Source organism: Lissotriton vulgaris, chromosome 1_1, assembly GCF_964263255.1.
Source record: "Lissotriton vulgaris chromosome 1_1, aLisVul1.2, whole genome shotgun sequence".
NCBI classification, from domain to species: domain Eukaryota; kingdom Metazoa; phylum Chordata; class Amphibia; order Caudata; family Salamandridae; genus Lissotriton; species Lissotriton vulgaris.
The window spans coordinates 763133296-763148854 of record NC_141685.1 but is presented as its reverse complement, the minus strand read 5'-3'; positions in this window follow the sequence as shown (position 1 = coordinate 763148854).

The window sequence follows — 15559 nt, the reverse complement described above, 5'->3', positions numbered from 1 at the left end:
AAAACAGTGGGAGCCAAATAGCGCCTGCGCCGCCCTCACTGTCAGCATGCCACGGTATCCCGATAGCACAGCTTCTCAGTGTCTTTTCTCCGTGAAAATACAGTTGTATTGTTTTCTCGTGGTAATTATTACATGTTATATTTTACTATAGCAGACCATGATTATTTAGTTACGATGCTGCAAGGAGTATAACATATATGGGGCATATTACCAAGCAATAGCGATAATTATCGCTATTGCTTGGTTAGAGACAAAAATTTACCGCTGAGCTGCGGCGATTTTTATCACAAATAAACCTTGGTATTACCAAGGTTTATCGCAAATGCGATAAAAAACGGCCACAATGCATGAATATCGCTGAAAAGTCAGCGATATTCATGCATTACCGAGCTAATGCTCTTAGCCATGTTATCCACCTCCCCTTGGATAACATGGCTAAGAACTGCTCAGGGCAGGTGTTAGCTTTTGGAGATATTCGCGCTTAGCACAAATATCTCCAAAAGTTGGTAATAGGAGATAGCGATGTTAGCAACTGTTTCCAGTCACTAATATCTTGGCACGCCCACTTTGCATGTCATTAGTGATAAATATCACTGACATGCAAAGTGGGTCCCAAGATGGTCGCTATCTCCAACTAGCTGTCGCTAACTGGTGTTAGCGACAGCTAGGTAATAGGGAGATAATTTTATCTCCGATTTCTTGGCTTTTAAAGCCAAAAAAGCGGAGATAAACCCCCTTGATAATATGCCCCTTAGTTTCCTAAAACGTGCTTATTTATTACAAAGAACACCTCCTTGTCCTAAAATAGCATGGAGAGTGGGAGTACTGGTGCATGCTCTTTTTTTTTTATAATCTTTATCAAGTAAACCGCTTTTACTTGCTGATATAGTGCTGTTGACATTCAACGAGGTACTTGTCTTGTTGCCTGTGCATGAAAAAGCCTTGGAGTCTGTCCATGAATGTTTACTAAGGCAAGGATATATTCCTAAATCAGACTGCATAACCCAGTGTGAAGCAATTCTAAAGCTCAATCGCTGGTGGCACAGCACCCAGGATAATTTACTGCATGGCTAAACATTTATAAGGTCCCAAAGACAAGACCTATTGGCTATGCCAATGTTTGTTTACTCTGCTCTCAGCGCCATGTGAAGAAATCATTTATATGGCTAGAGTTGAGGTAGAAGCTGCTACCTTGGAGGACCAGCCTCTTGCTGGTCTTCTGTTTAGAGCCCAGAGGTTAACATGCATGCAAGAACACCTGCTCAGCTCAATCTAAATTTTAAGCGCTTGGAGGCAGATATTCACAGATTGATAACCTCCTCCCTCCTTATCCCATCCCATATGTTTTTTATTTATATAAAAGAGCTTCAAAGCCCAAGCAGTCTTGTTAAGTACCCAGAAAGTGGCATTCTCTATCCTCTGGGCTTCTCCTTACAAAGTTTGTTCAGTGTTAACTGCTGCACGTAAAAGGGGGTTTGCGGGGGTTAGAGGGGGGAGGGAGTGGGAGAGTGGGTGGGTGTGTGTGCCAGTCAGTCAGTCAAATCCAGCATTCTTACTGAAATCCTGTAACCCTCCTCATTGGTTCTGAACCACTTTTACATTTCAAAGAAAATCTGTTGGAACCTGCACTGCCTGCCGTCTGGAATCCTTTTTCAGTCCTGGTGCTCCAAAGGCAGATCATTCAGTCCCATAGGCCCATGCCTTCTGTTCCTAATTCCGAGTTTGGTGGGGCAAGTTATCTTCATGACAACTAGGTCCCCATACGTTTCTTCCACTTTGATCAGCCCATCAGTATAAAAGCCTTGACTACATGGGCACACTTTAAAAACATTTTTTTACTGCTGGCATCCCGTCCTGAACACCATTAATGCAACTTGCAACTTCCATCAGTATGTACATATCCTGTGGCAAATGGTAATGCAGGCGAAAGTTGGCCTCCCTAATCACTTATTGGCTTGGTTTTACGAATGAGTTAAACTGCCTTGATTTTTCCAAACTGATTTTGAAATGTGGATTGGAATTATCTGATGATACTGCCAATCCCATGGCTACTTTAAACTATAGGGGTTACGTCCGTTTCGGGGGCCCGGTAGGACGTGCAATATTTTTTCAAACAGAATTACCTGGCCACCAGTTTTGGAACTGCTAGTTACTCATGCAGATTTGAAAATACTACGCATCACGTCATTGCATTTTACTTTCACAGTTGTATTAGTTCAACTTAATTTCAAACATCCTTTCATTTTTTTTTTAGTATTGTTCAGTTCGTTAAGCGCTTCAAACAGGTATACTGCAGGGACAACTTTCTCTGGAAGTGATTTGCTCTCGGGGTATATTTCATTAGTGGCACCCTCTCTAGAGCTTCAATTAATGTGGATCCCCGCAGTATACCTGTTTGAAGCGCTTAACGAACTGAACAATACTCAATGTCATAGTGGAGTGGTGTGGCTCACTGGTTAGAGGCGGCAGACCCGTAAGCAGAGAACGGCCCGGGACCAGGGTTCAATTCCCGACGCGGCAGGGTCGTGGACCAGGGTCAAAACGGACTCGATAATTCTCGCCTCGGTGCCTACTCCAACCAGGGAACACACTCGGCAACTCTGGTCATTAAGCTTGCCTCATCTTTACGACGGCCCCACACAGACGCCGGGCATGCCTGTTTCACCTTGGAGATACCCAGAAAGGGACCATCTCACAGGGAAAACCAGGACGGGTTCCCCAGCGGTCTTCAGCGCCAGGATACTCCATGGACTTGCAGTGCGCTTTACAAGTACACCCACATTTACATTTACATTTACATAGCGCCTACAGGCATTGTTTGAATCACCGACTGGTGTAATTGTTTGAATTAATCGTTAGATTTGAATTTATTGTCGTCATGTTTACGTTTTTGAATTGTCCAGTTTTTATGTGTTTACCAACAATTATTCATGAGAAATGTATAAATGAATGAAATGTGTATTCTTTTCATGCTTAAAAATAAATAAATAAATAAATAAATGAAAGGATATTTGAAATCAAGTTGAATTAATACAACTGTGAAAGTAAAATGCAATGACATGATGCGTTGAATTTTCAAATCCCATGGCTACAGAATTTACCTCCCTCAGGCATACCTGAACTCTATTCACTGGATGCTCTGGGGTCACCCAGGCTTCCTTGATGGTTATGCTATTTGATAAGCGGCTCTTTGGCAAGTAACTTGACTTCTTAGTTACGCTTAAGTAACAGGCACGTTACGATGCACTTGCTGGAATTAGCTTCCACTGTCAAACCAGCAGTACTGCTGCTGCCTTTGTGTTTTATCCCCCCAGCAGTAAGCTTGTGGCAACTCTGCTTGTTGGTCCAAACCCTTCGACTGGTCTTTTGCTGCTTTCACACGACAGGTGGGTCTTAGGGATGCTAGTAGCTACAGTCCCCTCTGACCCCTTTTTTCTCTGGTTCGCCCACCTCAAAATAGCTTTGATTTGGTTTTTCTCTGTCGCAGCTTCAGTTCAGGGGGCGGGAGGGGAGAGGGCTTCCTGTTTTCTGAGGCAATGAAACGCCATCACCACAGATCTTTGCATGCCACAGGTGGCCCACATTGGTTACACCTTACCCTTCCTGTCCAGTCACCCAGAACATTCTCATTCCACCAGGAAGTACACACCTCTATTATGGCGGTTGAGGTCCTGGCTTTGCTGCAAAAAGGGGCCATATAAGTGGTCTCCTAAGAGGAGAGAGGCACAGGATTTTGTTCCAGCTACTGCTTCCTGCCCAAGAAGGATAGGCGCACCATGCCCCTTCTAGACTGAGGATTCGAACTTTAATATTCATCAGGACAAATTCAAAGTACAGTCCGCAAGCCATGTCCTCCTGGCCATGAACGTGTACAATCGGATGTTGTCCCAAGATCTCCCATCTGCCAATGCTTGTAGCTCACAGGAGTTACTCCGTTTCACGTTGGGATCCCTGCACTACCTTATTTGCCATTCTGCCTTTCTGTCTGCTCAGTCACGAAAGTGCTTCCTTTCACTGCTACCTCCCTTAGAATGTCAGTAGTGCATTTATTTCCATACAATGGTTGGGATATTCCTTTCACTGCTCCCTCGCTTAGAATGTCAGTAGTGCATGTATTTCCATACATTGGTTGGGATACTCCTTCAGCCAGAAAAAGCTCCACCTTATCCTGACTAAGAATCTGGCATTCACAGGGCAATCCAAAACACCTGAATGAGATCTTTTCCTCTGACTCAGAAACCAATGTTTGTCGACTCCCAACTTTGATTTTCTTTTTGAGGTTCTTGGACTATTTGGCTTGATTGCCTTGTGCATCCTTCTAGTGTCATTCACAAACGGCTTTAGGAGACCCCTTCAACTTGTATGGATATCTTCTACTCAGTCTTCGTAGACTTTGTTTGGTGGCTGTACCTCTCCAACTTCACAGTGAGTCTATCCTCCACAGGAAGAAGGTGGTCATTATTAGTAACACCTTCTTGGACCCTTTGTTGGTTTGGGCAGCTCACATGGTGATGCGCATCAGTGAGCTGGAGTTTAGGGCCATCTGAATGTATTTTCCCCCACCCCTCAACTTGGAGTATATTCTAGTAGTACGGTGGAGGTTGGTTCCTGGACCCTGTGCTGCAAGGCCTTTGACTTGTGCAAGGGGCCCAGAAACTGTGCATGTAGTCACGATAACTGTCTGAGTCAACTGTCTTTGAAGCATTATGAATGGGAGCTCCATTCCAACATGACAAATGTTGTCTTTTCCCTGAAAGGTCTTTCTTCCGACCACATCTGGGATATGAGATGATTGTGCATAACTGATACTCATTGCCCCAAATTGTGCAAGTAGGATTTGATACACCAATCTGGTGGAATTCAGTATTCAGCCTTCCATTCACCTCCTAGATAGAGTAGACATACTTTTGCAGCAGGATGGTCAGGTCCTAAACCCCAGTTATGGAACGCTTCATCTGAACAGATAGAGACTGAGTATTGCCAGTTAGAAGCCTTCAGCTTATTAGAGGAGGTTGATGATATCTTAGCTGCCAGGAAACCATCCACCAAGAGGCTCTATGCTAGTGACGGGGACAAAGTTGTCTCTTGGTGGCGGCCTTAATCTTTCCAAGGCTTATCTTTCAGATATTCTGTGTTTTCCTTTGCTCAACAGGACTTAACTGTTTCTGCAATTAATGGATACTTGTCTGTACTGTCTGCCTTTTTATACTCTCCTGACAAATTTCCTTGTTCAGCTTGTCCCCAGTAGCTTATTATTTTCAATTTTAAGTGTATGTTTTCTCTCACATCATTTTTTAGGTCTCGTCTCCACAGCACATGACCTGCTGATCTAGAACCACCTTTTAAAGTATCCAAGGAAGTAAGTAACCTTGGAATGACCATGTACCCCAAGTTATCAAGAAGGCCCAAATGGACAAAATAGTAAGAGCAAGCTTAATTACCATAAACTATACAACACATCTTCCCCCGTCTGGATTTCCAGGCAAGGTCTAGGCTACTATTTCTCTTGTCAAACTTGATTATGCCAATGGCCTCTACCAAGGTTCATCGCTATCAACTATGAAAAGACTACAACAGATTCAGAACTCTGCTGCCAGACTACTCCTACATGTAAATCCACAAGCCCACATCTCCCCTGCCCTACATTTATTACCAGAAGATCCACCTTCAAGCTGCTTAGTATTACCCACAAAGCAATACATGGAACAGGAATTAAATCACTAAATACATTCAACAAGGGAACCTCGGCTCAAGATGGAGTCCTCACCTCAAAACGCCAACATACAAGAAAAAAACGTAGGTGGTACGTCTTTCTCTGTTCAAACAGCCAATCTATGGAATTCATTACCCCCAAACATAAGAATCACAGATCACTATCTTACCTTCAGAAGACTGCTCTTTCCTCTTTTGCTACTTTTTCCTACATAACCACCATATTCAAACTTAATGTACAGCATATCCCTGTTTGTAAACATTTATACATTTTTAATTTAATTGTATGTGTATCTAGATATGAGTATATTTGTACAAATATGTATAACTATGGTTTTAAAATATATAGATATACTTTAGGTCTGCTTAAGAAATGTATATATTTCTTATAGTAATATATATATATATATATATATATATATATATATATATATATATATATATATATATATATCTATATATATATATATATAGATTCTATGCTTAACATGTTTAGAGGTTATTGTATAGTTTTCATATAAGTTATTTGATTGGATATTTATGGGTCCCTGTTTTATTCATCTATCACAATATGAAAATATCATAACTATTTTATCTACAAGTGCTTCACTATTGAAATATTGAGGGAATGATACATTTTTTAAAAAAGTAAACCAAAAAAATAGCTTCAAGTGCAACAATACGTGAAAGTCAGAGTTTGTACAATACAACTTTAAATCTCAATATAATCTTTCCTATAAGTCTAAACTTTCTATGTAGTTATGTATCTATATATTTATTACTTTACTCCTACTGAGGAAGAAAGAAGAAAAAACACCTTTGACTCTCTCCAGTGCACTACCCTGTCTTACCATATACCTCTTGCAATATATTAAATAGCTGACTATCTCACACCTCATTCTATTGCTATGATCTCCAAACCGAACCTTTCTAGACTCTTACCCCCTCTATTCCTCTTTGGCTCACCCAAAACCTCATTTTACTATTATGATTTCCCCCGCAACCTTTTCTAAATTCTTCCCTCATGTATCCCTCCTATGATTTATTCCAAACCTCATTTTACTACCATAGCTTCCCTAATCCCTTTCTAGAAACCCTTCCCTCCTCCATCTCTCCTTTTACTGATCTCAAGCCTTATCCTATTTATATCTTCAAAATAACACTTTCTAGACTCTTTTCTCTTCTATACCTCAATTATCCTATTCAATCCAACTAATAGACTTACATGTCCACAGCTCAAATTAACACATTTCCCTATACTAATCCACCACTAATACTTGTTGGCTTCCGAAGTAGCGAACTACTCACCGAAAAATGCCTAGACGCCTTGTCAGCGTTAGTAAGCATTATATAAATACAATTTCATGAGCTCTCTGTCTTCGAGACCCTTTCTTTTCTATCAGTGGACATAGAGACTTTAGATTGCTTACCATTTGTTGGCTTTATTGTTGCAGTCATTTGCTTGTTCCTTATTGGTTACCTGCTGTAGGCTTCCTTCCTCTTCATGCCTTTCTCCCTACACAAGAGGAAGGAAGCATTACTTGTGTCCTTCCACTGCTCAGTTTTTTAGGTGCTACTTTTTGCTTTGTGTTTAAGCACTGTATAAGAGTACAACTTTTTCAGCTGGTTCCCTCTTGTACTTTTCCCATCTCTGTGTTACTCCCCTGGCTGTGTTGGTTTACTCCCACTCTTGTTGTCCTTTTTGGCTTGCCCCCACCCTACCTCCCTCCCATGGTCTATCAATCAATAAATCAATCAGAAGTTTGTAAAGTGCACTACTCACCCGTGAGGCTCTCAAGGCGCTATGTTTCCCTACGCCCACCCTCCCTCCCAGCAGTTGTGTTGCCCTGCTGTTGCCCTCCTGTCATCCATGTTGCCCTGCTCCCGCATTCCCTCCCCTCATCCATGTTGCCCTGCCCACTAGCCCTTCTTCCCGTTTTCCCTGTTGCCCTGCCCTTCTTCCAAGTTACTCGGTTGCTCTGCCCCCACCCTCCCTCCCGTTTTCTCGGGAAACAGCCATTACAACGCAACTTTCACAACGCACTACCATTACAACAAAACATTTACAACGCAGGATCCATTACAACGCATGCCATAGCAGATGCTATTACAACGTAAGTATGGGTAAGTATTTAATTTAATTGTAACCCCTACACTATCCAACACTTACCCTACTATTACACCCCCTGGAGTTAGAATAGTAATGTTAACCCCTACACTATCCAACATTTACACTACTATTACATTCCCATTAATAAAAAATTTTAAAAAATACTTACCCATACTTACGTTGCAATGGTATGCGTTGTAATGTAATTTGTACTTGTAAAGTGCACTAATACCCCAACTGGGGTGTCCTGGCGCTGTAACGCATACCGCTGTGGAACCCTTCCTGGCTTTTCCCTGTGAAATGTCCACTCCTGGGCATCCCCAAGGTGAAGCCAGGCCTCCCAGCACTGTTGTGGCATGCGTTGTAATGGATTCTGCGTAGTAAAAGTTTCATTGTAATGGTATGTGTTGTGAATGTATGCGTTGTAAAGTCATACATTCCTCCTCTCTGTTGCTTTGCACCTGTCCTCCGGTTTCCTTCTTTTACCCCTATTGCCCTACCTTCCTTCCTATTTTCCACGTTGCCCGGCCCTCCCTCCCGTTTTACCTGTTGCCCTGCTCTCCCTCCTGTTTTCCCTATTGCCCTGCCGTTTTTCCTGTTATCCTGCCCCCACCCTCCCTCCCATTTCCCCTGTTGACCTGCCCCCACCCTCCGTCCCATTATTCCTGTTGCCCTGCCCCCATCCTCCTTCCCGTTTTCCCTGTTGCCCTGCCCTCCGTCCTGTTTTCCCTGCCCACCCTCACATTTTCCCTCTTTAACTGCCCCCTTGTCTCCGGTTTTCCCTGATGCCCGGCCCCCGCCCTCAAACTCATTTTTCTATTGCCCTGACCCCACTCTCCCTTCTGTTTTCCCTGTTGCCCTGCCCCATCCACTCCTCCCTCTTGCCCTGCCCCACCCACTCATTTTCCCTGATGCCCTACCTCCACCCTCCCTCCTTTTTCCCCTGTTGCTCTGCCCTTCCTCACGTTTTCCCTGTTGCCCTGCCCTGCCCCACCCACCCTTTCGCTTCCCGTTGCCCTGCGCCGGCCCACGCTTCCCTGTTGCCCTGCCCCCGCCCACCCTCCCGCTTCCATGTTGCCCTGCCCCCACCCACCCTCCTGTTTTCCCTGTTGCTCTGCCCTCCCTCTCATTTTCCCTGTTGCCCGTTCCCCTCCCTCCCGTTTTCCCTATTGCCCTGCGAGCACACTCCCTCTCCGTGGTCTGTGTTGCTTTGCTCCCACTGTCCCTCCTGTTGTCTATGTTGCCCTGCTCCCAACCTCCTTCCCTTCTGTGGTGCCCTGGCACCCTCCCATTGGTGCAGTCTGGATGCATGTTGACTTCGGTCCCAAATGTGAAAAAACAGAGCCTCTTATAAGCACCATTCTGTGTCAGTTTGCATCTTTGAAGTCGAATCTGGAGATCTTCTCCCTTTTTTTAGGTCTCGGACCGGAAATGCTGGCTTGCCAGCTTCCGGGAGGAGATCTTATGTTTCTTAGTAGGGTCGTTTAACCCTCCTCTCTCCTCCATTGGCTGGCTTCCTAAACGGAGGCCAGCCATTGGAGGAGAGAGCCGTCCCTCCAAAGAAGCTCCGTCTTTTTCGGATTCGGGGGCGTAAGTTTTGTTGTTCTTTAGACAGTGACTTCGTCCGTCACTCAGGACAGCTAAACCCCCCCGAATCCGAAAAATTTCGGAAGCTTGAGGCCGCCATTTCTGCCCGACCGCCAGACGCGACAGACTATCCGTTGTCCCGAAGCTGTATTTTCCGACCATTAGTATGTCATCCTGCCTCGGTTCCTTCCTTCCGCCTTTCCTCTCTCAGCCTCCTCCTCTCCCTGCACTCTTTCCTCCGCCGGACCCACATCCCTTCCTCCCGCTTAAGCCCACTCAGACCAGTCCTGCAGCTCTGCGCCGTTAAGGGCTTCTCACACCACGCCACTTAGCCGTCCTTGTCTTGTTTTGCTTTCTGTGCATTCTGGCAGTGCCGAGGCCTCCCGCCTTGTGATGTGATGTGATGTGAAAAGCACTTGTATAGCGCAGCTTACACCATACGGTTTCTTGGCGCTTTGGCGTGAGGGGGAAAAAGACAGAAAGAAAATGAAAAGATCCAGAGGGATTAGTCATAGGCCAAGTGAAAAAGAAAAGTTTTCAGCAGAGACCTGAAGCGAGTGTAAGAGGGAGCAAGGCGCAGCTCAATGGGTAGAGAGTTCCATAAGGAGGGCGCCAAGAACGAGAACCGGAGACCGCCAAGTCTCTTACGCTTAAATCTCGGGACTTTGAGAAGAGCCAGATGAGAGGAACGCAGGTTCCGTGAAGGGACATGCGGGTGCAGTAAGGCAGAGATAAAGGACGGGACAGTACCCAATAGGGTTTTGAAGATTGTACAGCCTAGCTTAAATTTACAGCGCTCGGACACCGGCAGCCAGTGGAGTGATTTTAGCAAAGGACGGACATGATGGTGCCTGGGCTGGTGATATATTAGGCGGGCAGCCTGATTTTGGACCAGCTGAAGTTTTTTGAGCTGGTAGGCTGGGATCCCGACGTACAAAGAGTTGGCGTAGTCCACCCTAGAGATGACTAACGCCAACAGGGCCAGGGTAAGGGCTTCCGTAGTTAGGAAGCGGGCAATCTTCTTAATTTTCCTCAGCTGATGAAAGCTAGAAGACACCGTAGCACTGATCTGAGCCTTCATTGTTAAATCCTGACTAATAATGACTCCTAAACTTTTGGCCGATTTAGCTGGCACCGGAGCAGCGCCCAGACTAGAAGGCCAATAGGTGGAGTTCCAGGGATTGGAGAGGCCCCCGACAAGAACCAGTTCGGTCTTGTCTGGGTTGAGCTTTAGTTGGTTAGCCCCCATCCAATTGCTAATATGGCAGAGGATGGTTTGAAAGTCAAGGACTGACTGGTGCGAGGAATCAATATTAAACACCAGCTGGATGTCATCCGCATAATTAAATGCAGTGACATTCATGCCACGCAGAGACCGAATCAAAGGAGTAAGATATAAATAAAAAAGAAGAGGGGATAAGGAAGAGCCCTGCGGGACTCCACAGGTCAGCCCAACTCTGTCGGCCGAGAAGTGGGAGAGTCGCACCGCCTGATGCCGATCGGTCAGGAATGAGCGAACCCACCCAAAGGCCGTGCCCCGGATGCCAGCCTCCCTGACACGGCCGACCAAAATATCATGGTCGACCGTGTCAAAAGCGGCCGACAAATCCAGGAGCACTAGGGCCTGGCTGATGTTCGAGTCAGCGCCCCTGCGTAGTTCTTCCATGACAGAAAGAATGACTGCTTCTGTCGAGTGGGCAGGCCTGAACCCAGCCTGTTGAGAATCCAAAAAATGAGATTGTTCAACAAACGAGCTCAGGGTATTGGCCACGTGAGACTCAAGGACTTTACTAAGAAAGGGGAGAAGAGATATGGGGCGGAAGTTGCTCATGACCGCAGGATCGGCCGTTGGCTTCTTCATGGCCTTCCCCTCGAATCAGCTCCCTAATTGAAGCCACTGATACCCGCTTTCTCTGCTCTCCCCGCCCCCTCCCTCCTCGCAGCATCCACGCTTACACCGTCGCCAGCTGCCCGTGCGGGGCTTCCAAGTTCTCACAGTGTGCAAGGGCTTTCCCAAAAAAAAACCCTGACTGCCCCCTCCCTCCCGCGGGGATTTAAGAGCTCCAGGCAGGGGAAGAAGTGAAGCCCGTATCTTTTTTTTTTGTGCCGTTTGCCGTTTTCTGGTTTTGCTTTCTGTGCATTCTGGCAGTGGTGTTTATATAGTCCTGTGGGATCCTGAATATTTACTGGGTAACATTCTGGTGGACCCCCCAACACACACTTTCCTCTCATTTCTTCAAATTTACCTCCAACTTTATATGTGCAGCATGCTGAAGTAGCAGTGGAGTGACTCGCGGGGCTCTGTAGAAAGTCTACTTGGAGTAGTGTGGCTCACTGGTTAGAGGCGGCAGACCCGGAAGCAGAGGACGGCCCGGGACAAGGGTTCAATCCCCAACGCGGCAGGGTCATGAACCAGGGTCAGCGGACTAGATAATTCTCGCCTCGGTGCCTACTCTAACGAGGGATCACACTCGGCAACTCTGGGCATTAGCTTGCCTCATCTCCACAACGGCCCCCCACAAACGCCGGGGATGCCTGGTTTCACCTTGGAGATACCCAGGAGGGAACATCTCACAGGGAAAGCCAAGACGGGTTCCCCAGCGGTCTATAGCGCCAGGACGCCTCCGGGTAGCAGTGCGCTTTACAAGACACACACATACACACATACACATACATAAGTAGGCGTGTTCTGCTGCATACTTCATTCCAAAAGCCAATTCACCTTAGTAATAATACCACGATCCATATTCATGTCCGTTCTTCACAGTATGCTCACTTGGGACAGACTGATTTTAGCTTGGCTGAGTGTCACCTACTGCTGAGGTACAGGCAATCAAACAGCAAAATATTCCCACTTCTCTGAAGGGTTACTTCAGTTGTTGCACGCTTTTTTCCAGATTTAGAAACTAAAGTGCGAAACGGGTGCGTTTTTTAATGCACCCGAGTGGGGTGTGCAGCAAAAGTCCAGCGCTTGCTGCGTGCAGCAAGTTACCAGGCACTTTAATATTCATGGCAGGACCTAGAACGCTCCCAGCGCCTCTTTATTTCAATCCCTCTACAGGGTCACTTTGTAGTCACGGGGCTCCTAAACTGCGATGCCAGAAGTACCAGAATCAAAGCCTCTAGGCGCTTGCTGTATCCCAGGGGAGTGGATTCTGCCCTCTGTATGTTCAGTGTTGAGCACTGCGGCTCTTAACGTGTGCGTGTGCTTGTGGCTTCGTCTTGCACCCTCAGCTACTTGGTGTCGGCCACTAGACACAGCAAGCGCCCCTCTTATACATTTGGTTGCAATCCAAGCTGGCCTTGGTGAATTATTGTCTTGCCTGGGCTCCGCTTGTGCTCCCTCAAGTGATCTTCCTGCTCTTGAGAGCGCAGCGTCCATGTCTGCCTCCCTCGCAGTGGCCTCGGCTTGCTTGGGTCTGGCTTCTTAGGGGCTTGGATGAAGGCTTGTGGCTGCTCCTCCGGCTCGCATGTGTGCGCCTCACCCCTCAGCTGACCCCACCAAAATATGGAGAGAGTGTGTTGCTGTTAGGCTGAGACTAATCGGAGCACCCAAAGCCCCCACGCTCATGAGTTTGATGTAAGTTCTAGGAGCGCCCAAAGGCTCGCATCAGACTTATAGCGCTTAGCATTGCTACATATTGTAGTCTAACTTCGAAACCTTTTAGTGTGTAGCTCTGTCCTATAAAATTGAAAAGGTGCCAGTAAGCAGCCAGAGGTGCTAGGCTGAGCTGTGACAACGTCCGCCATCACTGTAAACTTTGGAATGAATGAATGAATGAATGAATTTGGGATTTGTATAGCGCATGGCTGCCCGGAAGCGTTGGCCTAAATTCGGATGGGCAAGTGCATTCCGCACGGTCTGGTGTGGGAGCCAGTAGGGATGTGCTCGGGTGAACACACAGCTCCTCCTCGGCCCTCATGGTGGGTTCTTTGGCCTCTGCTACAATGTATCAGGCTGCTGACGTCAGTGGGTACCTCGTCTTTCTAGCTCGGTGCCTGATGCGCAGCACCTACAGGATGCAAGCCAGAGTCTGCATTACTGGATGGACAGTTGACTCTGACCTGCTGGTCACCGTGGAGGTACACTCGAACACCATGGGGTCGATTCCGATTCGGGAAAAACCACTCCGAATAGCCGTTCGGAGCGTTTTTCCCATACGAATCGTACCCTGCAACGTCCCCCGTACGTACGACGAAGTACGATTCGTACCAGGAGCCGTACTCCGTACGAGTCGTACAAGACACCGTACGACTCTAATCTCCGTACGATTCTCCCTCGGAACCTGCTGTACGCGACATCTGTACGGTTCGCTGCAGGTTTTTACGACCCAGCAAGTACGATACGTGTTGGGTACGCACCGTACGACCCTTTTTCTACGGGAGCTGAAAACAGCCGTAAAATCAGAGTTCGTGCCGAAACAGGTACGGAACGCCCCCCACCGGGTACGGTGCGTACCCCCATGATCGCAGGGGTACGTGCCGTACCCCTGCGATCATGGGGTGTACAAGCCATACCCCCATTGTACGATCGGTGTACGAGCCGTACCCCATGTACGATCGGTGTACGAGCCGTACCCCATGTACGATGGGGGTACGGCTCGTACACCGATCGTACAATGGGGGTACGGCTCATACACCGATCGTACACCGATCGTACAATGGGGGTACGGCTCGTACACCCCATGATCGCAGGGGTACGGCACGTACCCCTGCAATCATGGGGGGTACGCGCTGTACGGGGTGTATGTAATCGTGCGCTTTTCCGTACGAATCGCCCTTACCAGACGTGGACCGTACGAATCGCGTCCTGATTCCCCGGTCCGGATCGTACTCGTCTGGTCGTACGGCGTGTGTACGAGTCGTACGGTTCACAGTCTCAGCCTTGCAATACGTACGGATCGCGACGATTCGGACAGATTCACGGAATGCGGATCGTACTACGCGACTCGGACGGACGGGTACGATTCGTACGGAAAGGGCTATGAATACGAATCGTACGGTGGATTTTTTTACCGGATCGGAATCGAGCCCCAAGTGTCTGCCTATAACCCCCGCCCCCAACCAAGAGTCTATCAAAGGCCCGCGAGGGAACGCCGTCCCACCCCCTCATTACTAGGTGGCGTTGTTGTTGTAGGAGACGCTGTACCCGGGGTCAAACCAACAGGCCACGAGCTCATCAATCCCCTTTGTGGTCAGTCCCTGGCAGCTTCTTCACCCGGAACCGTGTCCTCCTCCGCTGGAAGGTGCTTCCAGGGTGGCTTTGTAGGAAAAGGGGAAGTCAGTTTGTCTTGCCCGACTGGGGTCCTTCGATTTATTGCAAATATGTGCAACAACGTTTCAAAGTATTAAGAAGTAAAACTGTTGCCGCTTAACAATTATGTGCATGAAAGTAACACATAAATGTAATGGAGACTACACAGCGAGTGTTGTTACTGAATGAGGCTACTTTTTGGGTTGCTTCGCACGAGGAAGACACATTCACTGACGGTGAAGAGAGCCAGTTTGGAGCGGCTCGGCACGCGCGGCGTCTCTGGAGGTGGAAACAAAATGTGTTTGACATTTGAATAGACCATTGGGCGAAGAGTGCGGACAAAGTCCTCCTCTGTGTGTATTTGTTATACATGTTTTTGAAAACATGAGGTTGGTGGTACAGCAAAACCTGCCTCTGGCCTAACCTAAAAAAATGCAATCCACTGGGACCAAATGCTTAAGTAAAATCGGGTGCGCCAAGTAGACTGGTGAGGTGGGGGCGAAGAAGGCAGCTACATTAAAGTGGTGGTTGGGACATTTGAGAACAGACCTCTTGCACACTGGTGAATGTGAGGCACCTTAGTGAGTGTGGTGTAACCGGAGCACATGCGGACTCGAAAGTGTGTTTGTGGGGAGGGCGAGGGTTATGCCTCTGGGTAATGTTGCTAAACATCCAGCCTTCCGGGGATTGTGACTGGACTTTATGCCTGATCATGGGCCCGTCACACGCGCTATCAATGGAACTTCGCTTGTCAAAGCCTGGGAGTGTCAGTTTCGCATTCCATTACCTGTTTTTAGCTCATACACTGTTTCTGAACAGGACCAATGTTGAGTCAGTCCCCCATCCTCGGAATGAGTGAATATGGATAATCGCGGACACGTTTCCGGGGAGACACG